Here is a 26,827-nt window from a genome sequence, read left to right on the forward strand (position 1 = left end):
AGGACTTCCTTCTGTTGGTTCACACCCTAAATGGCCACTGCGACGATCCGAAGCCAGGAGCCAGGTGCTTCCTCCTGGTCTCCCTTGCGCGTGCAGGGCCCAAGCACTTGGGCCATCCTCCACTGCCTTCTCGGGCCACGGCAGAGAGCTGGACTGGAAAAAGAGCAACCGGGACAGAATCCGGCACCCCAACCAGGACTAGAACCTCATGTGCCGGAGCCGCAGGTGGAGGATTAGCCTACTGAGCAGCGGCACTGGCCTCTAATTTCCTTTTTTAAAACCTTCCTTCACCCTAAATTGCTTCATGCTACATATTGAATTTTGTTCTTAAACATTTTTTGTTTTAAAATTATTTTAAATGGAATATTTCTTCTCATATTTTTAAAGTTATTGCATTATGATGTATTTTGGTGGTAATTTAATAATAAGCCTCTTATGAGAATACATTTATTATTTAGGATAGATTCCATTCTTTTCTATTAGCAGTTATGTATTATCTAATGTACAGTATTAAATAAGAAATGCAAATCATACTGCTTTGAGCAATGTTAATATCAATATTTAGTATGGGAGACATTGACAATTGCATTCCAGTTTCATTTTTATATTCTCCACCAGGGCTAAGAATTCTTTTGTTTTTTGTTTGGTTGATTTTGGGTTTGGTTTTGATTTACTCATTTGCTTCTTTTTATGTGTTTTAAAATAATATGTTTATCTATTTGAAAAGAAAGACTGATAAAGACAGACAGAGCATGCCATCTACCTGCTCAGTCCGTAAACGCCCACAATAGTTAGTGCTAAGTCAGGTTGAAGTCAGGATTATGAGCCCATGCAAATATCCTGTCTGGATGACAAGGGTTCAAACACTTGACCCTCCACTGTTGCCTTCCTGGATCTGCATTAGCAGGAAGCTAGAGTCAAGAGCCTGAGCCAGGTATTTAACCCAGATACTATGATAGGAGACTCAGGCAACTGTTAGATTAAATGCCTGCCTATGTTTTTTTGTTTTTGTATTTTATTTTGTTCATCTAATATTTGTAGGGTACCCACAATGCCAGATACTTCTAGGTGCTGTTTAAAGCAAAGAACTTACGCAAAAATCTCTGACCTATGGATTTTTAAAATGAAAAGATAAGGTGAATAAACAAAGATAAATATATGGTGAAATTAGAGATGATGCCTTTTTGTTTGCTTTCTTTGTGTGTTTTGTGAATGATGACCACCAAAGGGGAAACTTGTTGAAGTGAAATGGACACTATGAGAAACAGTGACTTGATCAGCTCTTATCCTGACTGTTGATGTACAATTTAATACTTTATCCCTTTTAGTATTTTTTTTGTTCTAGTACTATTGGTTGAACTCTGTAACTAACACACAATTATTCTTAGGTGTTTAAATTTTAACTGAGAAGTGATCCCTGTTAAATATAACAGTGGGAATAAGAGAGGGAGGAGATGTACAATTTGGGACATGCTCAATTAGACTTGCCCCAAAGGTGGAGTTAGAATCGTGCCAGGGAGAATATATTTTTGCAAAGAATATATATGCTCTCCAAAACCTGGGCTAAATGAAAAATGTGATATGAATTGATTGATGCCTAAAAAGAATAAGTTACTAGAGGATACCGGAGTATCTCTTCTAGAAAGAAGATTGGAGCTTCACCAATATTAACCTAGTGAATCGCACATTTCGAGACTCATCATTCTCCATCTTTCTTCAATATATCTCCTTGCTATCAGAATCATTTTCTCAGGCCAAGTTAGTCCAACCATCCTAGAAGGACCATCCCTTTTCATTTAGTTCTAATTTTTTAAATTACAGAAATAACTCTCTTGTGTCATTTATCAACCCTCAGTCTGATTAATCATGGCTAGGTAATAGAACACAGAATAGAATTAGTCTTTAGGCATTAAATGTTTAAAGTGGGGACTAGGAGTTATTCACTGAAAAAATATATATCACTACATGTGATATAGATTTTCATTTCATATTATGAAGATCCAACTGAATCTTAAATTAAACACCATCCATTTTCAATGGGTTCAAATCCTTATATTCTGGTGAACATATCATTGAGTACTCAAATGACTTCCAGATATGACCTTACTCTATGTAAATGGATCTACAATCATTGCATCTTTGTTCAAAGATGACATTTCTTCTGGTAGCTAAGTCCCAGGAAATCTGAAGATAATGGTAGATCTCTATAGAAACATTCTTGAATAAGGATGGAGGCCACTGATGTCGTATATGAGAGTGTTAATTGTTAAAAGCATGTAACAGAATATGGGGGTTTTTTCCTCACAAATTTCCTCCTGTTTTCTGTGAATTTCTGTATTATGTCAGGCTGTCTGCTTGTTATTGAAGGCAAACTATTGAATATAGGAAAATTGGAGTTCACCCTCATGCACGCAATATATCCCACACAATATATTCAAGCCATGTGTGATTCGTATTACAAATATTTGTTAACAGAAGTAGGATACATGTTACAAAGGAAGAAGCAAAGTATGTTTTATTGCTATATTATCCTAAAATCAATTTTTATTTTATTATTCCCAAAGTAATCATGGTGCCCAGTCATGGGGTTATACTAACGTTACTCTTAAAATTGTATTTGATCATGCATAACTGTTATAACTGTTATTAGTTAAAACTTTATAACTGTTCCACATTGACATGTTTCAAAGAATTGTCTTGTAGTTAAATAACTTAAAAAGACAATGTAGCATAGTGACATAAGAATAGGAAATATAAATATTTCAGGACTTTGTGACACAAGAGCAACACAATATACCTTAAAGTTCATAATATCCACATTTACTATGAGTAAATGAATATACATATGGGTATTCTTGTATTAGTCATATTAGGTAGTAATATGGGACATATTGAAGATATGTATCTAATTTTATAAGTTAAGATAAATTAAAAATGCATCAACACAATTTTCAAGGATATTTTGTAACTCTACCACAGATCTATGGATAGCTTTAACCTACTAAGATTTCTTGACAACCATGTTGCATATTAAATTATAGTATGTGTCAATATCCTAGTTTTTATAAATATTATCAGTAGCATAGTTTATTGACTCCCTGAGAGTGATTCTATTTTCTTCTTTACCTGATGTCTGTCTGTCTGTCTTTCTTTCTTTCAAAACTTAAGGGTCAATACATTTATGGAAGATAAAGATGTCCCTATGTCATAGGAAAAATGTTGGTAATCATAAGTTGATTGCAATATATCAACTATTGTAAAAAAATTCCTTTTGCAAATAATTTATCTTGGCACAAATTTTGGACTCTAGACTCGATGAAATTTGTTCGAGAAAATCTACCAAAGAACTTTCCTTAAGTTCTCCTCTTCTCTAATGCTGACTACTCTCCTCCCCTATGTTCCCTCTCTGCTATCTCCTTCACTTCTCCAGTCTAGGGAAGGAAAAACCAAGGGATTTTCCTTTTATGATTATGTATGAAATCCTAAGAAGCTAGTTAGGAATTTGCAGACATTTCAACTTTATATCATTGGAGATAAGGAAAATCCTCTGAGGGGAGCAGGAAAGGAAAATGGAATGTGTTGGGGTATTTAATAATTTTTTCACACCATGGAGTTAAGTATATCTAACAAAGATTACTTCTGAATATCTTATCATTACAGTGAAACAAAATCATATAAAACTTTATTGCTTAAGCCACATTTAATCAAGGATTAAATAACCTATTACTGAAGATCATAACTGATACAATTATTATGTTTATTAAGATATTTCAATATGCCATATCCATTAATAAAAGTTTTAAATGAATTATCTCATTTAATCTTATTAGATAAGAATATCATCCCAATATCATACGTGCAGAGACAGAGATTTTCAGAGATAAAATAAAGTGCCCAAGATGACATACCAAGTAAGGAGCAGATTTTCAAATATGAATAAAGGCTTTTTCTTCTCTGTATCTGACGTGAATACATATTTGTATTTTCTCATATTTTCATATTATAGCATATTACATTTTATTAAAATATTCCTTTTATTAGAAGCTAAGTGTAAAATCTATTATACATTTTAGACTCTATTTTCAGAATCAAATTTCCCTAATGTAACTCCTAAATATGTATGTTTTTTGAAAGATCAACTTCCTTGTGTCCATAGCCACTTTTATTATGGATTTTTATACAAGTATAAAGTGCTTAAAACTGAATATAAATGTCTGTGTTTTTATAAGTTACATTACTGCGGTCCTTCTTTTATTACTCTAGTCCATTGTTCATATGGATTCTAGAGTTCTCTCTCTCAAACATATTCTGCCCATCTTATTTTATTCTATAATTTTTAATTATCATTACCCACTTTCTGCAGAGTATATTCAAGATTGCACAGCATGACTCAAGTGGTTCTTCAAAAAAGCTACAGCAGAACTCTCCAGTCTCTCTAATTCCCTCTCTGTATCTACTTACATGCACACAGACACACACAGAGTTCCTATTTTTTTCTTGACTTTGTTTCCATTGTTAGTGCCTAACCCTGTGTATGTCTGGCACAGGGTAAAAGCTTAGCCAGCATCCTATGTGGACACCCGTTCAAGTCCTGGCTGTTCCACTTCCAATCCAGCTCCCTGATGGAAGCACTCTTTCTCTTTATATGTCTCTCCCTCTCTCTGTAACTCTGTCTTTTTTAACAAAATAAATAAATCTTAAATATTCTGTTGAATGAGCTAATATACATAAAATAAGGCAAGAGATAACCATTCATTTGCAAACCATCTTAACTTTATGTAGCAGGTACCCTTGATTCACAGACAGGCCTGCCTAAGTGTCAATAGTCTTGACCGCAGCACTTTGCAAAGTCCGTGAGCATCCTGCACTTGCTCAGAAAATGAACACATGCAGCATTGAGGTTATAATCTAAAATTTATAGAAAACGCATAAAATAACTATGTTTAATTCCTGTGTGACTCATAAACATTATAAAACTTGATTTTTAAAGTGTGTTAAGAAAAGACAGAAATTACTCATCACACAATCTGTGAGAATCAGTATTTTCCAGGAGATGGTAGAGGTGAACATCCCCTTTCCCAAAGTCAGTTTGTATATACAGGTAGTGTTGCCTTCCCATGGATCTGTGGGTGCTGTATTCTAGTGTCCAGGGATGATGAGACTGAACCTTGTATGAGTTCAATGAGTAGTATCAGCTAATGCATCTGTTTAAACAGAAACGCCCAGGAAGTGTCTTTCACCAATTAGCATTGTTTATTCATAATGTTTATACTGGCGGTATGGATATATGACCTGCTAGATGTCATGTTTGGTCACACAACCTATTTGGGAAATATAATGACTCCTCTGGCCTTGGTATTGGTTTCTATAAACAGATTGATCCACTATCTGAAAACAAAATACATACTGTTTGACCAAGAGAGTACTTGGGTGATCTAGAATTTATTAATGTCATTTTACACTTTTTTGCTTATGTTACTACTAACTCATATATAAATATATGTAACTTTCATTTCAATGTCTATTTAAATGTACATTTATGAGTATATTTCACTTAAATATTTCCTTATGTATGTATAAATACACCTAATTTATATGCACTTTCTTTTTTTTCTTTTTAATTTATTTGAAAGACAGAGTTACAGAGAGAGGTAGAGCCAGAGGGAGAGAGAGGTCTTCCATTCCACTGTTTCACTCCCCAAATGAATGCAGTGGCGAAGCTGAACTGATCCAAAGCCAGGAGCCATAGTTTCTTCCAGGTCTCCCACACAGGCACAGGGGCCCACTGACTTGGGCCATCTTCTACTGCTTTCCCAGGCCATAACAGAGAGCTGGATCAGAAGTTGAGCAGGTGGGACTTGAACCAGCACCCATATCAGATGCAGGCACTGCAGGCGGCGGCTTTACCTGCTACACCACAGCGCCAGCCAAAATATGTGCTTTTATATTAATGTCTTTACTATGTATATATACATATATGTATATATATTTAAAATGCATATTTGAATAAGCATAATATTAAATGTATACCTATACATAGTATGTACTTATATATATATACTTTGTGAATACACATATATTGTGTATTCCTATAAAAGATGAACATTGTTATCTTTTCAATAAATTATATGCTTAACTAACCCAAGCATCTCTAGTTTCTCCCTTTGTAAATGATATCTGAAAATTCTTTGAAAGTAGTATTTTGATAACCATGTTTTCATCTGTTAAGCATGCTGATTATCATTGAGACCATTAAAATTTGTATTATTGTTGTTCTCAATAATTAATTCAACTTGCCCATTATCTGGAGTTACCAAGGAGATTAACTTGCTTTTACAAACCGTTACTTTCACATAAGAACTAAATATGTGTGAAATTACTACATTTTATTCACAGAATACAGTTCTATTTGCAAAAGCATTCAAGCAGGTAGATTTCAGTTTCAGAGCATTTTTTAAAAATTCAATGTGAAATCAAACAAAGAGAACATGATAGATCCAACCGTTATGGAGTTTGGTAACCTTAAAAATAAGTCATGTGTAAGAGTTTGTGGATTCAAAAGGCTGCCACAGCCTATGCAGCTCATGTCAAGAGCCTCGGTTGGTCACTGATGTCATATATAAGAGTGTTAATTGTTAAATTAACAACAGGATCCACTGTGCACTAACTCTCCACGCAGAACCTCTGTCCTCAATGAGTTGTATTATGAGAGTTAACTGTAAAATTTGTTCTCAGTTTGTGTGTGTGTGTGTTTGTGTGCAAAAGGTTGAAATCTTTACTTAGTATAGAGTTTGTCTTCTGTGTACAAAGTTAATTGAAAATGAATCTTAATGGAGAATGAGACTGGGAATGGGAGAGGGAGGAGGAGGGGGGATGAGAGTGTGAGTAGGAGGGCAGGTATTGTGGGAAGAATAAATATATTCCTAAAGTTATACTTAGGAAATTTGTATTCCTTAAAAATAAATTAAATGAGGAGATAAAAAGAAGTGGAAAAAAGTAAGTCATCTGTGATTTCTATTTACTATTGTATGCCAAAACTGCATGGCTTTTGAACTATACCACTAACAGGTTACAAAATAAATAGTAAAGGCCGGCTCCGCAGCTCACTAGTCTAATCCTCTGCCTTGCGGTGCCGGCACACCAGGTTCTAGTCCCAGTCAGGGCGCCGGATTTTGTCCCGGTTGCCCCTCTTCCAGGCCAGCTCTCTGCTGTGGCCCAGGAGTGCCGAGGAGGATGGCCCAAGTCCTTGGGCCCTGCACTCCATGGGAGACCAGGAGGAAGCACCTGGCTCCTGCCATTGGATCAGCACGGTGCGCTGGCTGCAGCGCGCCGGCGGTGGCGGCCATTGGAGGGTGAACCAACGGCAAAGGAAGACCTTTCTCTCTGTCTCTCTCTCTCACTGTCAACTCTGCCTGTCAAAAAATAAATAAAAAATAGTAAATTCTTAGAAAAGATATTCAGATACTTTTGGTGAAAATAAGACAATAAACAAAAGGAGATACTTATTTGTTTATGCTACATAAACACTAAAATGATAAAATGAACATTGCCAACAGAATTACCATTTAAATTAATTTTAACAAATATGAGTCCTAGAATTTAAAATTACATGATCACAAGAGAGTTTATGTCTTTGTTGCACCACTATCAACCACATATTTTACTACTTCCACAAATAAAACCTTTGAGTATTATTTTGTAAACATTGTTTAAGTGCAGGAGTAAAATTGAGGTATCCTGAAACTAAGTAGGTCTCATTACAAAACATTTATTAATACGATATTATAGATGATTATAACTTAATCACTTTGTTAACATTATGTTTTCCAGAATTCTGCAATCTAAAGTTTCCTTTTTCCCTATTTTGTTCTTTGAAAGGGGTCTAATAGTGCGTCCATCATCAAAGGGGCAATGTGTGAAACTGAGCTCAGCTCCAGGATAGGTGATACCTAGGAATATTGTTTAAAATTATTATGTTAGAAATAAATATTTTTTAAAATAAATTTCTTCATTGAGTGTACAATGTTTTATTAAAGATTTTTGCATTTATTTTCATGAGTGATAATGGATTTTCAGTTTTCACTCTTTTAAGGTGTCTATCTTTTGGCATCAGGGTTTCATCAACTTCATAAAAATAGACGAAGAGTTTTTATTGCTCACATATTTTCTGGAAGATTTTGTGTGCAATCTTAATGTTTCTTGATTACATACATAGTGAAATAATCTGGGAATGATCTTTTATTATTGGGAGATTTTATCTTTTATTTCAATTACAATGCTTTATATAAGGTTAGATATATTTTTGTTAACTTTTGAGTTAATTTTGATAATTTGTGTCTTAGATTTTTTTTCTTCTAAAGTTAAATTGCCCTTTTTGGTATAAGTATATTCAGAATATTCCTTTACAATAATTTTAATTGCTGAATATAGAGTTGGTAGAATTGCTGTCTGTTTCATTCCCAGTTTTGCTTGTGTCATCTCACTTTGTCTTGTTCATCTGAGCTAAAGGATTACAAATTTTATTAATTATTTCCAAGAATCAAACTTTAGTATCTTGTGGTTGCTGTTTCTCAGTGACTTCTATTTTCTATTTCATTGATTTTCCCCTAATCTTTTTATTTCCTTGTTTCTATCTACTTTGGTTTCACTTTGCCCTGGTCTTCACAGTTCTTAAAGGTAATGTTTGACTTATTGATACAATGACTATTTTTTCCAACATAGTAAAATTGTTTGTTTAGCACTTTTTTGAGTACATTTAATAAATTTTTGTATGTGAGGCTTTCATTCAATTCAAATGTTTTCTAAAGTCCATTGTGATTTTTTTTTAATCTGTGGATTAAAAAAGGTTACTCTTATTTAAAATGTCCAATTTTCTGAAATCCCAAACAGTACATGCTTTATCAAAAACATTATAATTTCCATTTATAAGGATTTTTGAAACTTTTTACTATCTTCCAAGCCTGTACTAGTATTTATGAACACAAAGAATAATTATAAAAATTAATTTCATCATTTTGTTTCTTAATTATAAATTCCAGTTCAATTGTAGATTTGTTTTTTTTTTTAAAAGATTTATCTATTTATTTGAAAGTTAGAGTTACATTGAGAGAAGAGAGGCAGAGAGAGAGGTCTTCCATCTGATGGTTCACTCCCCAATTGGCCACAACGGCTAAAGTTGTGCTGATCTGAAGCCAGGAGCCAGGAGCTTCCTCTGGGTTTCCCACGCTGGTGCAGGGGCCCATGAACTTGGGCCAACTTCTACTGCTATCCCAGGCCATAGCAGAGAGCTGGATTGGAAGAGGGGCAGCTGGGACTAAAACTGGCACCTATATGGGATGCCTGCACTTCAGGCCAGGGTGTTAACTCGCTGCACTACTGTACCAGCCCCTGTAGATTTGTTTTCAGCTAACATTTTGCTTCATTGTGTTTCTTTATTTCCTGTTTCTTTTTAAACTAGGTCATGAATTTTCCCTGTCTTGATCCTAAATTTATTTTATCTCTATGTAGTCATGAACTTTTTTATGGGATGATTTTAAGATACATGGAAATAATTTATCAATTTTTGATCATGTCTTAAGATTTGTTTGGCGGGGGGTGGAAGAGATGAGTACTAATCAGTACTCAGCCTAGGGCTCATTGTGTTTTGCTTGCATGTGTGTGTGTGTGTGTGTGTGTGTGCATTTCTGTAAGCTCAGAGAATGCTCTGCAAATCAGATTTTCAAGACCGACTGGTGGGAATAGATATTTTTCTCCAATCCTGTGTAAGCAACAGAATACCTCTCATGTGTTTATCATCTTTCAGGAATCACCACTCACTCACTTTCATTGACTTACATCCAGTGTCTTAAAAATATTTCATATATGCTGCATTTTGATTGTTTCTAACAGGAGTTTTTGTGAAGTCTTTTTATCCACATTATCCAGAATTAATGTGTTTATTTCTTTTTAATAGTGTAGATAATTTTTCTGTGCAACCAATGGCAAGAATTATTGAAGTTTTAAAGTTGTTTAATTCATGTTTTGGGAAATTACATTTATGATAGTTCTTCAATTATGTTGTAATATATTAACTTATAACAAACTGAATTCTGGATAAAGCTAAACCTTAAAGTGCAAAACAAACTGACAATTCCAAATGAAGCCAAAGTCATTTGCTAACTGAAGGTTACACATGGAATCAATTACACTCTCCATTCCTGGAGAAAACACAACCTGGAGTTTGTGATTCTGCCTCGGTGTATTCCTGTTGTAAACACCATTATAAGTATACTCCAAAAGTTCCATTCTGCTGCCTGGACCAGACAAGTGAGTTGTGTCATGCAGTCAGATGTACAAGTCAGCCTGTTGATTGAGCATTTTACCTCATTTAAAAATGAGAACAGAGTGGGGACTAGAGAAGGAACTCTCTCCACATAAAAGAGCCTTTCCTTCTAGTAAACTTTCGCATTGTACCAAATGCTTTTGCAGTCTTCTTAATCATGGTCCAGTTCTGGACACTAAGGGATATGAAATGAAACAATGAACCACCCTCACAGTGGCAACTATTGTCCAGGATAAGACTTAAGTCTCCATGCAATATCTCCATGCAGTATCCCAAGCTTGACTCACTGAAAGTAAGACCCCTTAGAAAGAATGACTTGCAGCAAGAACACTTAGTCTTTTGTGAGCCCTATCAATGTGCTTAATTCAAAGATAGAAATTGGAAGTATTCTTTCATCTGAGGAAATCTGTGGACAATTGTCAAACGTCCCAGATGACCAAGAATAACCAATAATGAAGGAGTTCAGGGGCTTCAACCACTTTGAAGTTAGCATTAAGATTCCCCAAGTGGGGCTTTAGGTGACACTAATGTCTGATAATAGAATTCTTGATTTTCTAGGCCGGCGCCGTGGCTCAATAGGCTAATCCTCCACCTTGCGGCGCCAGCACACCGGGTTCTAGTCCCGGTCGGGGCGCCGGATTCTGTCCAGGTTGCCCCTCTTCCAGGCCAGCTCTCTGCTATGGCCAGGGAGTGCAGTGGAGGATGGCCCAGGTGCTTGGGCCCTGCACCCCATGGGAGACCAGGAAAAGCACCTGGCTCCTGGCTCCTGCCATCGGATCGGCGCGGTGCGCCGGCTGCAGCGGCGGCCATTGGAGGGTGAACCAACGGCAAAGGAAGACCTTTCTCTCTCTGTCTCTCTCTCTCTCACTGTCCACTCTGCCTGTCAAAAAAAAAAAAAAAAAAGAATTCTTGATTTTCTAATGGGTACAGGAGCTACATACTCTGTTCTGAATGCTCAAATGGAAAGAAAGAAAAAGGACAAGACTGCTTGGGAAGGGCAAGACTGTAAGGGAAGCCTAGGCAATCTGTAAGTAGACTCTTACTTTAACTCACGGAGTGCCATTTAAGAGAAAATTATTTGAAATACAAATTTCTTTTTATGCCTCATTTTGATGGCTCTACTAGGAAAGGCTGTATTGGGGAATCTAGGAGCACAAATTAACTTCTTCCCTGAGATATTGGAAGTTTGGTTCACCTGGAGAGCTCTTATATTTTCTTAGAAGTCTTGCTCCTACAGGATATGAAGCTACCTGATAATATTCCTGGAGAGATTTAGAAAAACATAAGTACAGATTTCGTAGGCAGAAGGGAAACCAGGATGATCAAGAACAGATGCTCCCATAAAGATAACGTTTGGACCCAACTCTCAACACCAAGCTTCAAATTATATCCATTGAGGAAACTGATCAGAAGGGGATTCTGGCCCTTAATAACAAAAGTCCTTGCAAATCAATTTAGTCAGCTGTATCAACCATCTTACAATACCCTAGTCTTGATGACTTAGAAATCTGGAATACAGAAATATCAATTTGTGTAGGACCTAAGAATCAATAACCTGATTATATCTATCTGGTAGTTCATGATAAATTCACCCTGCTCAGGACTTTGAAAATTATTGTTGTTTTACAGTCCTGGTTTTAATAAGTACTTTCTAATTCATCCCATTGGGCTTTGCTTCTCAGGAATTATTTGATTTTGAATGGAAGGACCTTGAGACCAAAATTAAACAATAATATTGATGGATTGTCCTTCCTCTAGAATCAAAACCGTTCCAAGTATATTTAAAAAATCCTAGCAAATAATTTCAGACATTTGTTACTCACAGATAATACAGTGACATTTTGATTTCCAGGAAGACCTCAGAAAAAATATTATATGGAGTCACAGGTGGCAACTTAACCTGTTGGACCACAATGCCAGATCTGGCACCAGTATTCTGGGAAAGACATCAAGAGAACTGATGAAGGGTATTTTTTGGGCCATTCATTCTCATGTGACCTGACTTACAAGTATATAAAGGAAAATGGGTCTATAACACAAAATGTTTAATGGAAAATGAAGTCATATCATTTAGAATACTCATTTTGGCCAGGATACTACTTATAATGGATACAGAAATATATACCAACACCAAGTGTTGAGAAGAGTATATAAAGGGTGACTCAAAAGTATGTTATGTGCTAAAACCAACCCTAATATTGGATCTAAATATTGGGTACTACCCAATCATTAATGCTGACTGGAGTAAGAGAGAGGCATCATAACAAAGGCGACTACAAATCTCAAGTAATTATTGATTTTAGTAAACCCCTTTAAGGATATGTCATAGCTTTGCTTTTTTGTTGTTTTTAATTTTACTTAAGTTATAAAAGTTTCATGTAGTTCACATATACAGATTTAGGGATAGAGTGATGCTTCCCACTCAAACCTCCCTTCTGGCAGCACTACAACCATTTGTCTTCCTCCCTTTCCCATTCCAACTCTAAATTTTTACAAAGATCTACTTTCAGTTTATTTAATGATCATAAAGTTAACCACAGCTGAGTATAAGAGTTCAACAAATAATAGGAAGGAAAAAAATCATTGTTTTTCAACAGAAGAGATGAGGGCTATAAACAATCATTGTGCCATAGCTTTTATGCACAGGACTTAGTAGTATTCTGAAATGACAAAAGCACTCCTTAAGAAAATAATTCCCAGGTTTAGATTTCCATGTTCAATTCAGAGTAAGGGGAGCCTCATTAACAAGGAAATGCAAGAAAATTTAAGGTGCTTTAGGAATCTGATAGAGATATCATATCAATAAAATAGGAAAATGGCCCATACCTTAAAGAATCCCTGACCCAACATTTTTCAGAAAATAAATCGAAGTTGGGATAATCATTATATGTTGCTTCGCTTAGATTCCAAAAAGGCTCCATAAGTTGACACTGATTTATTATGAAATGCTATAAGGGAGACATTTCCTATATAGTAAATACAACTTAAGCTTAGCTAACAGTTCAGGTACTTGGCTTATGTCTCATTAAGTATGTAAAATATCCAGATGCAACTATTACTGATGTTCACAAGTTTGCCTCCAACACATCCCCTTACCCATGGATATGCCTCTTCATAATTCATCCCCAGAAGATCTGGTATTGGTGAAATCTTTGAAAAATAAGCACCCTGAAGACCAACTCCAACCTTATTGTATTGAATCTTCTTCAATGTACCAATGACTATTTCTTCATTAAAACTGCAGGGAATCAAGCCTTGGATCTATGATTCCCTAGTCAAGCTGGATTGCCATGACCCTTAGATGAGCTGAATTATCTTCCTTGTATTGCCTTTCCAGGCAACCCAGAAATAGAAACTTAACTTACAACAAATAGCAGGACATTCATACCCTCAGCTGGGAGGCTGGCACATCCTGGACACCAGCTTCCCTCAGTCAGAAAAACCAGAATAATCTGTGAGACAGTAAATGCTGTTAAATATCTATTCAAAAAGAATCTCCCAGATACATGACTCACTGTGCTCTAATATCATTTTGAAACCAAATAAACTATTTGAAAGATGTTATTATTTTGTCTTACATAGTACTACCTATTTATCTTATTGTTTTTGCTTAAATATTTGCTTCTTTTTTTTTTCCCCACAGGCAGAGTTAGACAGTGAGAGAGAGAGACAGAGAGAAAGGTCTTCCTTCCATTAGTTCACCCCCTAAATGGCCGGTACGGCTGGCACGCTGCACCGATCCGAAGCCAGGAGCCAGGTGCTTCCTCCTGGTCTCCCATGGGGTGCAGGGCCCAAGGACCTGGGCCTCCTCCACTGCATTCCCTGGCCACAGCAGAGAGCTGGCCTGGAAGAGGGGCAACCGGGACAGAATCCGGTGCCCCGACTGGGACTAGAACCCCGTGTGCCGGCACCGCTAGGTGGAGGATTAGCCTAGTGAGCCACAGTGCTGGCCACATTTTGATCTTTTTTAATGAATGCTGCTTTATGAACTACCTGAGACAGGCCTGTTATCCCTGTCAAGACGCCAAAACTTGTTCTCAGTCAGTCCCCTTGCATTTCATTATCTCTGTTTTCAGACACTATTAACTCATTTGTCAATTAAAGAATATAGCACCTACTATTTACCTGTCTACTCCTTGGCCCTAGAAAATGCCAAGATGGGCTCACACTTTACTCTCCTCCCCCTCCTTCTTCTGCCAACGGTTATCATGCAATGAACTTGGAATACGAACGTTCTATATTGACTTTCAAAAGCTATTGAAGCAATGGAGATAAAGAATTTTATATGTTATCATAATCTCCAGAGGCATAAAAATATATGCAAAATTGTCAACCCAATTTCCAGCATGTTCTCCCACTAATAATTAAAGACAGACTAAATAATGTAACCTTTAATCTCTCCTTAGATGTTATCTTAATGTCTACCCTTGAGATATTTCCATGCATTAATCTGACTTCTCCTTATATACAAGCAAGCTCCTGAAATGTTATATACTTAAATGCCTTCCTACAGAGCTTGGATCCAGCATAAAATTTCAATGCAACATACCCTAAAAACTGATCCTGGTTGATAACTATAATCTTACAAGTTATAACTTTTCCATAAATGGAATCTAAAATATGTCTGCCTTCTGACCTGATGCAAATAAAAATCTTCGAACTTCCTAGGATGCTACATTTCTTCTGGAAGTTCTTAACACATACGAACAACGGAGAGCCAAGCAAGGAGAAAGATAGTTTCAAGCATAACAAAATAAAAGTTGGTATGATAATATCCCAGAAAAAAAACACCGGTGGGCTAAAAGGCCTTTTATGATAATATGATAATATCCCAGGAAAAAAAGACCTGTGACACTAGGACTTTGACCTAATTTCTTCCTCATGTTACTCAGGTACAATTAATTAATCTTTCACCTTAGCCCCTTTGTGTCTTGAGGGTGTCACATGGATTAAAAATATGTACACCATAAGGATGTAAGTTTATCTGTATGGTCTCAGAGATCCAATTGCCCAAGAAAAATAGAGCGGACCAGTGCTGGGACATAGCACATTAAGCCTCTATCTACAGCGGTGGCATCTTGTACAGGTGCCATATCAAAGCCCAGATGCTTCACTGCTGATCCAGCTCTCTGCTAATGCACCTGAAAATGCAGTGAAAGATGACCCAAGTCTTGGGCCCTTGAACACACACGAAAGCCTCAGAAAAAGCTCCTGGCCCCTGGCTTTGACCTGGCCCAGTCCTGACTGTTGCGGACATTTGGGGAGTGAACCAGTGAATGGAAGATCTCTTTCTCTGTCTCTCCTCTTTTCTGTGTAGCTTGCCTTTCAAATGAATAAAAAATAAATAAATCTTTAAAAAAAGAAGCTAGCAAAACAGAGGATCAATTTGCTTCAACCAAATCAGAGTTTCCTAATGCCTATAATGTTTGGACACAAAACAAGTGTACACTGTGACACACACATCCTAAGATAAGCATTTTTCAGGCAGGAAATCGGTTTACAAGGAAGAGGGCTCAAGGTGTAAGTTTCACAGGTATAGACTAAGTGTTAGAACTAGAATATCGTGGGGAATATTTGTTTATCATGAGGCTACCCTTGGAAATCTAACCAACTTAATGGTATAATTGGCCAAATCTATAATCTCTAATATAGTTGAATTAAGAACCTCAATGCACTGTTTAGTGAATATATTAATGAATAAGAAAATAGCCCCTGGTTATCTTCTGGCATAACAAACAACCATCTGTGCAGCTGCTAACACTCCTTGCTGCCTGCTGCATATGGATACACCAACTGGACAGGTATAACTGTAATTTTATAAAATATATAAATATTTATAATATTACACATACATATAAAATCAAGAAGACAACTGGTTACATAACATCAGTGATCTTTATACTCTGGAAGTTTATAAGTCTATAAGGGGTTTTCTCTCCCAGTGTATCCTGCCAAAATTGGCTATGGCTATGGCTCTGATCTTCTTACTCCTCCTTCTTTGGTCCATAATTCTCAAGTCCCATGCCAATGGTGTTATTTGAAGATGGCAGGGCAGTCCATCGGGTGATCTCAGTGTCAACTCAGCTCCAGATTTAAGGAATATCAATCCCTCATCAACCCAGTCCAACTGATCAAGAATATATACAGTTCAGTGACAAATTCCCTCCTTAAAGCCTCATCAATCAATATCCTTCATCAATGGGAATTAGCCAAAAGTGGTCATTTTCTCTTTCCTCTCTGAAATGAGAGATTAACAATGAAAAGTGGAGACAGAAACTATGGACAATAAACAATCAGAATTCTTTGCTTAAGAGTATGCTCCCATTAGTTGCTTAACATACTAACACCACACTGTAATTATTTACATATTTACATATGCAACATACTAGTTGTTCTTTATGAATTTCTGCTGAGCTGAATTTCAGATAGAACCTTGACAAAATCATTCAGAATTGGCCAAAACCAAAATAGTCATCGGAGCCTGACACAGATTAACATGAACTGACCTGAGAAACACCTTATGGTCAATGTAATACTGTGGACATTTTTATGGTTTTCTCCAGGACCTAGGGTCATGTGAATAAATTGGAAAGAATCAAAGGAGTCTTAGGGCTTGTACTTCATTAACAAATCTATATACCTAAGAATATTTCTGGGAGTTTTCCCTTGAGATAAGGAAATATTTCATTATTGATCTGGGCTAATAATTTGGTCAAGGCATGAAAGCAATTAAAGAAAACAGGTGGTGTGGGTGCTGATGCACAGTAGGTTACATGGCTGCTTGAGACACTTGTATCCCATATTGGAGCAGTTGGGATTGATTCCTGCTTCCAATTCCAATCCAGCTCCTTGCTAATGCACACTCTGAGAGACAGTAGATGATTGCTGAAGTCCTTGGGCCCCTGCCACTCATGAGAGAGTCCCCAATGGAGAGATGTTGATGGCAGTAATGTTGGGTAGTAAACCAGTGGATGAATAATCTCTCTCTAGTTCACTCTTGTTCTCTCTTTCTCTCTTTGTGTGTGTGTGTGTGTATGTATATGTCACTATTAGTAAAATAAGTATGACAACTGGAGTTTATCAAGTTCCCATGCCTTTCTGCCAGATCTCTGGTTTCCTATATATCTGTACCTCTAGGACAACTAGTGTCATGGTAACTGATAGCTCCACCTGCTTGGCTAGCTGCCCATAACTCTATTATGTAACTGTCAATGAGCTACTGTTAAGTCCATATGAGCAAGGAGAGACATGGTTTGGTGACATTGTTGGTAGATATGCCGATGGGTGGATATATGTAGATGTCTCTATGTGTGTGGATGTATGTCCAACTACCACCTTGGACACAAAAGTGGATATTGCCTGTGTTCCAATTGCCATCACATGCTAGTGTCTATTTCTTGTGCATTTCTCACCACCATTGTGCATAAAGGAGATAAAGCCGTACGAACATCTCTGAGTTATTCTCTGACCTGTCAGAATCCAAATTTACTCATCTGGGAACTGAGTGCCAGACAAAGAGCCACTCTGACATTTAAACAAATAAACAAATAAATAAATAACTTTTATGAGAAATCTCTTAAAAACAAGAAAAAGAAAAATGATTCATTGATCTGAAGAACTACATTTAGAAGCCTTTTATTTGGTTTTCAAAAGAAAACAAAACAATTTTTTGGGATGCAAACACTGATGGGTGAAAAGGTTATCTGATTTATAGTAATTAGGCAGTATTTAGGTCAGAGGCAAAGGAAATACATGTAGTCAGAGTTACATCTCTAAATGGACATCTCTTTATGCCATTTATTAGTTGCTTAAATTTTCTAGTTGTCTTTGGTAAGGAGTGTTCTCTAGCAACACTTTGATTGATTTAGTCTTTTAGAAGGCTTTTCATGTCAATCAAAAACAGAACATTGTTTCTGAGGGATTCAGAATTCCTTCCTTTCCAATATGCCTGTAGGTGAATCATTTTGTTTAATTTAAAATTTCTCCTTTGTAGCCATTATAATTCTAAATTGTCTTTAGTAAAAGTTCACTGATTTCTTTGGAAAAGCCTGTGTTTCTGGGTCTATAATTTTATGTATAAAATTAGCTGGAATTCCAGAGGAAGGAGGTATAAGCTCCTTTGTTTCAGATGAACCCACGATTCCCTATCACATTGAAACCTTACTTACGTGATGCCACATACAGGATCCAGTTCACATTCAATTGAATCCAGTGTGACCTTGCAATCTAGTCTAGATCAAAGAACACTCAGATAAAGTCAGAGAGTGTAGGGTTCACATTGTTGAGTGCAGATTTAAGAATGACCTACTAAAAGTAGGTAATGAGTTCCAACTGTGTACTTATTTTTTTATTTAGCATTTCTTTTTTTTTATTTTTTATCTTTTATTTAATGAATATAAATTTCCAAAGTACGACTCATGAGTTACAATGGCTCCCCACCCCATACCGTCCCTCCCACCCACAACCCTCCCCTTTCCCACTCCCTCTCCCCTTCCATTCACATCAAGATTCATTTTCGATTATCTTAATATACAGAAGATCAGCTTAGTATACCTTAAGTAAGGATTTCAACAGTTTGCTCCCACACAGAAACATAAAGTGAAAAATAATAGATGATATTTTTTAAATGATGATGAAATCAGATCAGTCCTATTGTCATGTTTAATCCCAGTGAGAGTCAAGTTGGGAATTGATAATTTCTTTTTCTTTTTCTTTTTTTTTTTTTTTACAGAAGATCAGTTTAGTATACATTAAGTAAAGATTTCAATCGTTTGCACCCCCATAGAAACACAAAGTGAAATATACGGTTTGAGTACTCGTTATAGCATTAAGCCTCAGTGTACAGCACATTGAGGACAGAGATCCTACATGAGGAGTAAGTGCACAGTGACTCCTGTTGTTGACTTTACAAATTGACACTCCTGTCTATGGCATCAGTAGTCTCCCTATGCACCAGTCATGAGTTTCCAAGGCTATGGAAGCCCCTTGAGTTCTCCGACTCTTATCTTGTTTAGACACGGTCATAGTCAAAGTGGAGGTTCTCTCCTCCCTTCAGAGAAAGGCACCTCCCTCTTTGAAGACCTGTTCTTTCCACTGGGATCTCACTCACAGAGATCTTTTGCCAGAGTGTCTTGGCTTTCCATGCCTGAAATACTCTCATGGGCTTTTCAGCCAGATCAGAATGCCTTTAGGGCTGATTCTGAGGCCAGAGTGCTATTTAGGACATCTGCCATTCTATGAGTCTGCTGAGTATCTCACTTCCCATGTTGGATCACTCTCCCCTTTATTTATTCTATCGGTTAGTGTTAGCAGGTACTAGACTTGTTTATGTGCTCCCTTTGACTCTTAGTCCTTTCATTATTATCAATTGTGAACTGAAATTGATCACTTGGAATAGTGAGATGGCATTGGCACATGCCACCTTGATGGGATTGAACTGGAATCCCCTGGTATGTTTCCAACTCTACCAATTGGGGCAAGTCTGCCCGAGCATGCCCCAAATTATACATCTCTTCCCTCTCTTATTCCCACTCTTATGTTTCACAGGGATCACATTTCAGTTAATTTTCAACACTTAAGAATAACTGTGTGCTAATTACAGAATTAAACCAGTCATATTAAGTAGAACAGACAAAAAAAAAAAAATACTAAGAGGGATAATGTATTAAGTTGTCCATTAGCAGTCAGGGCTATGCTGATCAAGTCACCATTTCTCATAGTGCCCATTTCACTTCAGGAGGTTTCCTTTTTGGTGTTCAGTCAGTTGTCACCGATCAGGGAGAACATATGGTATTTGTCTCTTTGGGACTGGCTTACTTCACTCAGCATGATGTGTTCCAGATTCCTCCATTTTGTTGCAAATGACTGGATTTCGTTGTTTCTTACTGCGGTATAGTATTCTAAAGAATACATATCCCATAATTTCTTTATCCAGTCTACCGTTCATGGGCATTTAGGTTGGTTCCAGGTCTTGCCTATTGTGAATTGTGCTGCAATAAACATTAGGCTGCAGACCGCTTTTTTGTTTATCAATTTAAACTCCTTTGGGTAAATTCCAAGGAGTGGGATGGCTGGGTCGAACGGTAGGGTTATATTCAGGTTTCTGAGGAATCTCCAGACTGATTTCCATAGTGGCTTGACGAGTTTGCATTCCCACCAACAGTGGGTTAGTGTCCCTTTTTCCCCACATCCTCGCCAGCATCTGTTGTTGGTAGATTTCTGTATGTGAGCCATTCTAACCGGGGTGAGGTGAAACCTCATTGTGCTTTTGATTTGCATTTCCCTGATTGCTAGTGACCTTGAACATTTTTTCATGTGCCCGTTGGCCATTTGGATTTCCTCTTTTGAAAAATGTCTATTGAAGTCCTTGGCCCATCTCTTAAGTGGGTTGTTGGTTTTGTTTTTGTGGAGTTTCTTGATCTCTTTGTAGATTCTGGTTATTAACCCTTTATCTGTTGCATAGTTTGCAAATATTTTTTCCCATTCTGTCGGTTGTCTCTTCACTCTCCTGACTGTTTCTTTTGCAGTACAGAAACTTCTCAATTTGATGCAATCCCAATAGTTGATTTTGGCTTTGACTGTCTGTGCCTCCCGGGTCTTTTCCAGAAATTCTTTGCCTGTGCCAATATCTTGAAGGGTTTCTCCAATGTTCTCTAATAACTTAATGGTGTCAGGACGTAGATTTAGGTCTTTAATCCACGTTGAGTGGATTTTTGTGTAAGGTGTAAGGTAGGGGTCTTGCTTCATGCTTCTGCACATGGAAATCCAGTTTTCCCAGCACCATTTATTGAATAGACTGTCCTTGCTCCAGGAATTAGTTTTAGATCCTTGATCAAATATAAGTTGGCTGTAGATGTTTGGGTTGATTTCTGGTGTTTCAATTCTGTTCCATTGGTCTATCCATCTGTTTCTGTACCAGTACCATGCTGTTTTGATTACAACTGCCCTGTAGTATGTCCTGAAGTCTGGTATTGTGATGCCTCCGGCTTTGTTTTTGTTGTACAAGATTGCTTTAGCTATTCGAGGTCTCTTGTGCCTCCATATGAATTTCAGCATCATTTTTTCTAGATCTGCGAAGAATGTCTTTGGTATCTTGATTGGGATTGCATTGAATCTATAAATTGCTTTTGGGAGAATGGACATTTTGATGATGTTGATTCTTCCAATCCATGAGCATGGAAGATTTTTCCATTTTTTGGTATCCTCTTCTATTTCTTTCTTTAAGGTTTTGTAGTTTTCATCGTAGAGATCTTTAACGTCCTTGGTTAAGTTTATTCCAAGGTATCTGATTGTTTTTGTAGCTATTGTGAATGGGATTGATCTTAGCAGCTCTTTCTCAGTCATGGCATTGCTTGTGTATACAAAGGCTGTTGATTTTTGTGCATTGATTTTATATCCTGCCACTTTGCCAAACTCCTCTATGAGTTCCAATAGTCTCTTAGTAGAGTTCTTTGGATCCTCTAAGTACAGAATCATATCGTCTGCAAAGAGGGATAGTTTGACTTCTTCCTTCTTGATTTGTATTCCTTTGATTTCTTTTTCTTGTCTGATGGCTCTGGCTAAAACTTCCAGAACTATGTTAAATAGCAGTGGTGAGAGTGGGCATCCCTGCCTGGTGCCAGATTTCAGTGGAAATGCTTCCAACTTTTCCCCATTCAATAGGATGCTGGCTGTGGGTTTTTTATAAATTGCTTTGATTATATTGAGGAATGTTCCTTCTATACCCAATTTGCTTAGAGTTTTCATCATGAAAGGGTGTTGAATTTTATCAAATGCTTTCTCTGCATCAATTGAGATAATCATATGGTTTTTCTTCTGCAGTCTGTTAATGTGGTGAATCACATTGATTGATTTGCGAATGTTGAACCATCCCTGCATACCAGGGATGAATCCCACTTGGTCTGGGTGGATGATTTTCCTGATGTGTTGTTGTATTCTATTGGCCAGAATTTTATTGAGGATTTTTGCGTCTATGTTCATCAGGGATATTGGTCTGTAATTTTCTTTCAGTGCTGCATCTTTCTCTGGCTTAGGGATTAAGGTGATGCTGGCTTCATAGAAAGAATTTGGGAGGATTCCCTCTTCTTCGATTGTTCTGAATAGTTTGAGAAGAAATGGGATTAGTTCTTCTTTAAATGTCTGGTAGAATTCAGCAGTGAATCCATCTGGTCCTGGGCTTTTCTTTGTTGGGAGGGCCTTTATTACTGTTTCAATTTCTGTTTCAGTTATGGGTCTATTTAGGTTTTCGATGTCTTCATGGTTCAATTTTGGTAGATTGCATGTGTCCAGGAATCTATCCATTTCTGATAGGTTTTCCTGTTTGCTGGCATACAGGTCCTTGTAGTAATTTCTGATGATTCTTTTTATTTCTGTGGTGTCTGTTGTTACATTTCCTTTTTCATCTCTGATTTTATTGATTTGGGCCTTTTCTCTTCTTTTTTTAGTTAGTTGTTCCAATGGGGTGTCAATTTTGTTTATTTTTTCAAAAAACCAGCTTCTCGCTTGGCTGATTTTTTGTAATGTTCTTTTGGATTCAATCCTGTTAATTTCTTCTCTGGTTTTACTTATTTCTCTTCTCCTACTAGATTTGGGTTCGGTTTGCTGCAGTTTTTCTAGGTCCTTGAGGTGCGCTGAAAGCTCATTTATTTGGTACCTTTCCAATTTCTTGATATAGGCACCTATTGCTATAAATTTGCCTCTCAATACTGCTTTTGCTGTATCCCATAAGTTTTGATATGTTGTGTTGTTGTCTTCATTTACTTCCAGAAAGTTTTTGATTTCTCTTTTGATTTCTTGAATGACCCAGTGTTCATTCAGGAGCATGTTGTTCAGTCTCCATGTGTTTGCATACTTTCTGGAGTTTCCTGAGTTGCTAATTTCCAGCTTCATCCCGCTGTGGTCTGAGAAGCTGCATGGTATGATTCTAATTCTTTTAAATTTGCTGAGACTTGCTTTATGGCCTAGTATGTGATCAATCCTAGAGAAGGTTCCATGCGCTGCTGAGAAGAATGTGAAGTCTGTAGATGTAGGGTTGAAAGTTCTGTAGATATCTGTTAGATCCATTTGGGCAATAGTGTCAATTAAATCTGCTGTTTCCTTGTTGATCTTCTGTCCGGATGATCTGTCTATTTCTGAGAGTGGAGTATTGAAGTCCCCCAGTACTATTGTATTGGAATCTAAATCTCCCTTTAAGTCCCTTAACATATCTTTTAAATAGACCGGTGCCCTGTAATTAGGTGCATATACATTTATAATAGTTACATCTTCCTGTTGAATTGAACCCTTAATCATTATATAGTGTCCCTCTTTGTCTCTCTTAACAGTTTTTGTATTAAAGTTTATTTTGTCTGATATTAATATGGCGACACCTGCTTTTTTTTGGTTTCTGTTGGCATGGAATATCTTTTTCCAACCTTTCACTTTCAGTCTGCATGCCTCTTTGTTAGAGAGATGTGTTTCTTGTAGGCAACAAATAGTTGGGTTGTGTTCTGTGAGCCAGTCAGCTAAACGGTGTCTTTTAACTGAAGAATTCAGACCATTAATGTTCAATGTGACAATTGATACGTAGTGACTTTGCCCTGCCATTTTCCCGGAAATATTTTCTAGTATATGCTTTGAGTTTCCCATGCTCTTTTACTGGTAGGTGTTCTTCCTTTCCCTTCTTTCATATTGATGGCCGTGTTTCTGTGTTTCTGAGTGTAGCACATCTTTAAGTATCTTTTGCAGGGCCGGACGAGTGGCCACAAAGTCTTTCAATTTCTGTTTGCTATGAAAAGTCTTTATTTCACCTTCATTCACAAATGAGAGCTTTGCAGGATATAATATTCTGGGCTGGCAATTTTTCTCTCTTAGCACCTGTGCTATGTCTCGCCATTCCCTCCTAGCTTGTAGGGTTTCTGATGAGAAGTCAGCTGTGAGTCTGATTGGAGATCCTCTGAGAGTAATCTGACTTTTCTCTCTTGCACATTTTAGGATCTTTTCTTTATGTTTCACTGTGGTAAGTTTAATTACCACGTGTCGTGGTGAGGATCTCTTTTGGTCATGTTTATTGGGGGTTCTATGAGCTTCCTGTACTAGGATATCTCTGTCCTTCTCCAAACCTGGAAAGTTCTCTGCTAGTATCTCACTAAAAAGGCCTTCCAATCCTTTCTCTCTCTCCATGCCTTCAGGAACTCCTAGAACTCGAATGTTGGTTTTTTTAGTAGTATCCTGTAGATTCCCAACAATATTTTTTAGGTTTCTAATTTCCTCTTCTTTTCTTTGGTTTGACTGTATGTTTTCCTGTGCTCTATCTTCTAAGTCCGATATTCTCTCTTCTGCTTCACCCATTCTGTTTTTAAGGCTTTCTAATGTGTTTGTCATTTGATCTATTGAGCTCTTCATTTCATTTTGATTTCTCTTCACTATAACACTTTCCTGTTCTACTAGTTTCTGAGTTTCATTTTGACTCTTAAAATTTCATTTTCACGAGAGAGATTTTCAATCTTGTCCATTAAGGATTTCTGTAGTTCAAGGATTTGCTTTTGAAAACTTCTAAATGTTCTTATCATAAAGTTTTTGAAATCCGTATCTTGCATTTCTTCTATCTCATCATCTTCATACTCTTGGCTTGGGGTGTTTTGCTTATTTGGAGGCATCATAGTGTCATCGTTGATCTTGCTCCCTCTATTTCTGTGTTTGTTACTCGGCATAGTTAATTCTTCTTGCGTCACTGTGCGTTTTTTTTTTTTTTCTTTTTTTTTTTTTTTTTTATACTGTGTCCGTGTTAAGTGGACTGCCTGCTGTTGGAGGAGCCTTGGAGGCTTGAGATGGGTGCAGCCTGAGAGCTCTGCCTGGTTCTTCCTCCCCTTCCAGCACCGATGTGTGGACTCAGAGCCCTGAGCGTCCCAAGTCTCCCCGCTGTTGTCTGTGTGGCATGCACTCCCCTTGGAGCACTGGCCCCAACTGTGTACTTATGAAACAGTAAGGGCAAGGGATTTGGTGGAGTACCATGGGTGCATTTAACTCACTCTCAAGGGCCAATAATAGGTTGTTTAATTTGGGTTCATATTATGACACAAGAACTGTTAAAAAGATAAACTTTGGCACAACAAAGGTTTAGAGCATATTCTGGAAGACAGTGACACATGAATTCTGAAGTGCCAGATGACAAGTGGTTGGGACTTCACAAAAGGGAAACATTTATAAGGAATTTATGGAAGCAGGCAAATAAAATATTTTATTATCTGAAATAGAATGTACCTAGGTTAGAAGATAGTTGGTAGTTTCTGACTGAGAAAAGCTCTAATGAGAAATTCATTGTTAAAAATAACAATGAATGAAGAATCATAAATCTTGGATAAAATTTCTGGCTCTCAATTAAACTGCATTGTGAACTTAGGTCAATGATTCATAATCATAACTTGCCTTACATAAAAATTCAGAAAGCCAAAAATGAGCTATTGCATCCTATTTTACATGAATTTGAATATTTTAATATTTCAATTATTTCTGACATATTGCTTGACAACTAATATTGTGCTAAGCTTGTGTGAAATATCTTTTCCTTAGACTTTTATATCTTGTTTTATTATTAATTTTATTCCCCCAAAGATTTGTTATCTATAGTACTATAACAGAAATTTAGTGATTATCCATTTGTAATGATAACAATAAATTATTCTATTTGAACAAAACTTTATAACTTTAAAAGTATTTCAATGTCAAATAAATTTTTATACCCGTATCTTTACAATGAAATAGTTTCATGTGTTGTGATTGTCTTTTTTCACAATTAATTTTAATAAACTCAGAAGTCTTCAACATTCACTGTTTTCAATTCAGTGTTTTCATTATTTTTATTATTAAAATATATTTTATAAGGAGTTTTTTGTGCTTTTTAAAGTATATATAAATTCCTCAAAGATTCTACTTTTCCAAGAACATATTATCCTAAAAAATTGTGTGTCTTCTTCTCCCTCTCGGTTTGATTGGATGTTAGAATTTATTTTTAAATTATAGATTATAGATCACCTATTTAAATTATAGATAACCTATTAACTTTCATTCTATAATTTTTCATTGGCTCTGAAATTTCTGTAGTTTTGAATCAGATGTATTGTGCTAATCAGTCCCTTCATATTAATACACTATTCTTTTTTTTTTTTTTAAAGGGAAAAGGTTTATTGGGGAACACCAACAGACCAGAGTGAAGGGGTGGTGAAGGAAAAAGAGAAGACTATTAGAGAGAAACAGAGAGGAGAGGAGCTAGCAAGGAGAGAAGAGAGCAGAGAGGAGCTGAGAGAAAGCCAAGAGACCAGAGGAGGAGGCTAGAGAGAGGAACCAAGAGAGCACGTGTTCAGGAACAGGCCCTTTTATTTATTTATTTATTTATTTTTTGACAGGCAGAGTGGACAGTGAGAGAGAGAGACAGAGAGAAAGGTCTTCCTTTGCCGTTGGTTCACCCTCCAATGGCCGCCGCGGCCGGCGCGCTGCGGCCGGCGCACCGCGCTGATCCGATGGCAGGAG

The sequence above is a fragment of the Oryctolagus cuniculus genome, chromosome 6 (assembly GCF_051225735.1).
Source record: "Oryctolagus cuniculus isolate XC-2025 breed Fujian yellow rabbit chromosome 6, ASM5122573v1, whole genome shotgun sequence".
Taxonomy (NCBI): Eukaryota; Metazoa; Chordata; class Mammalia; order Lagomorpha; family Leporidae; genus Oryctolagus; species Oryctolagus cuniculus.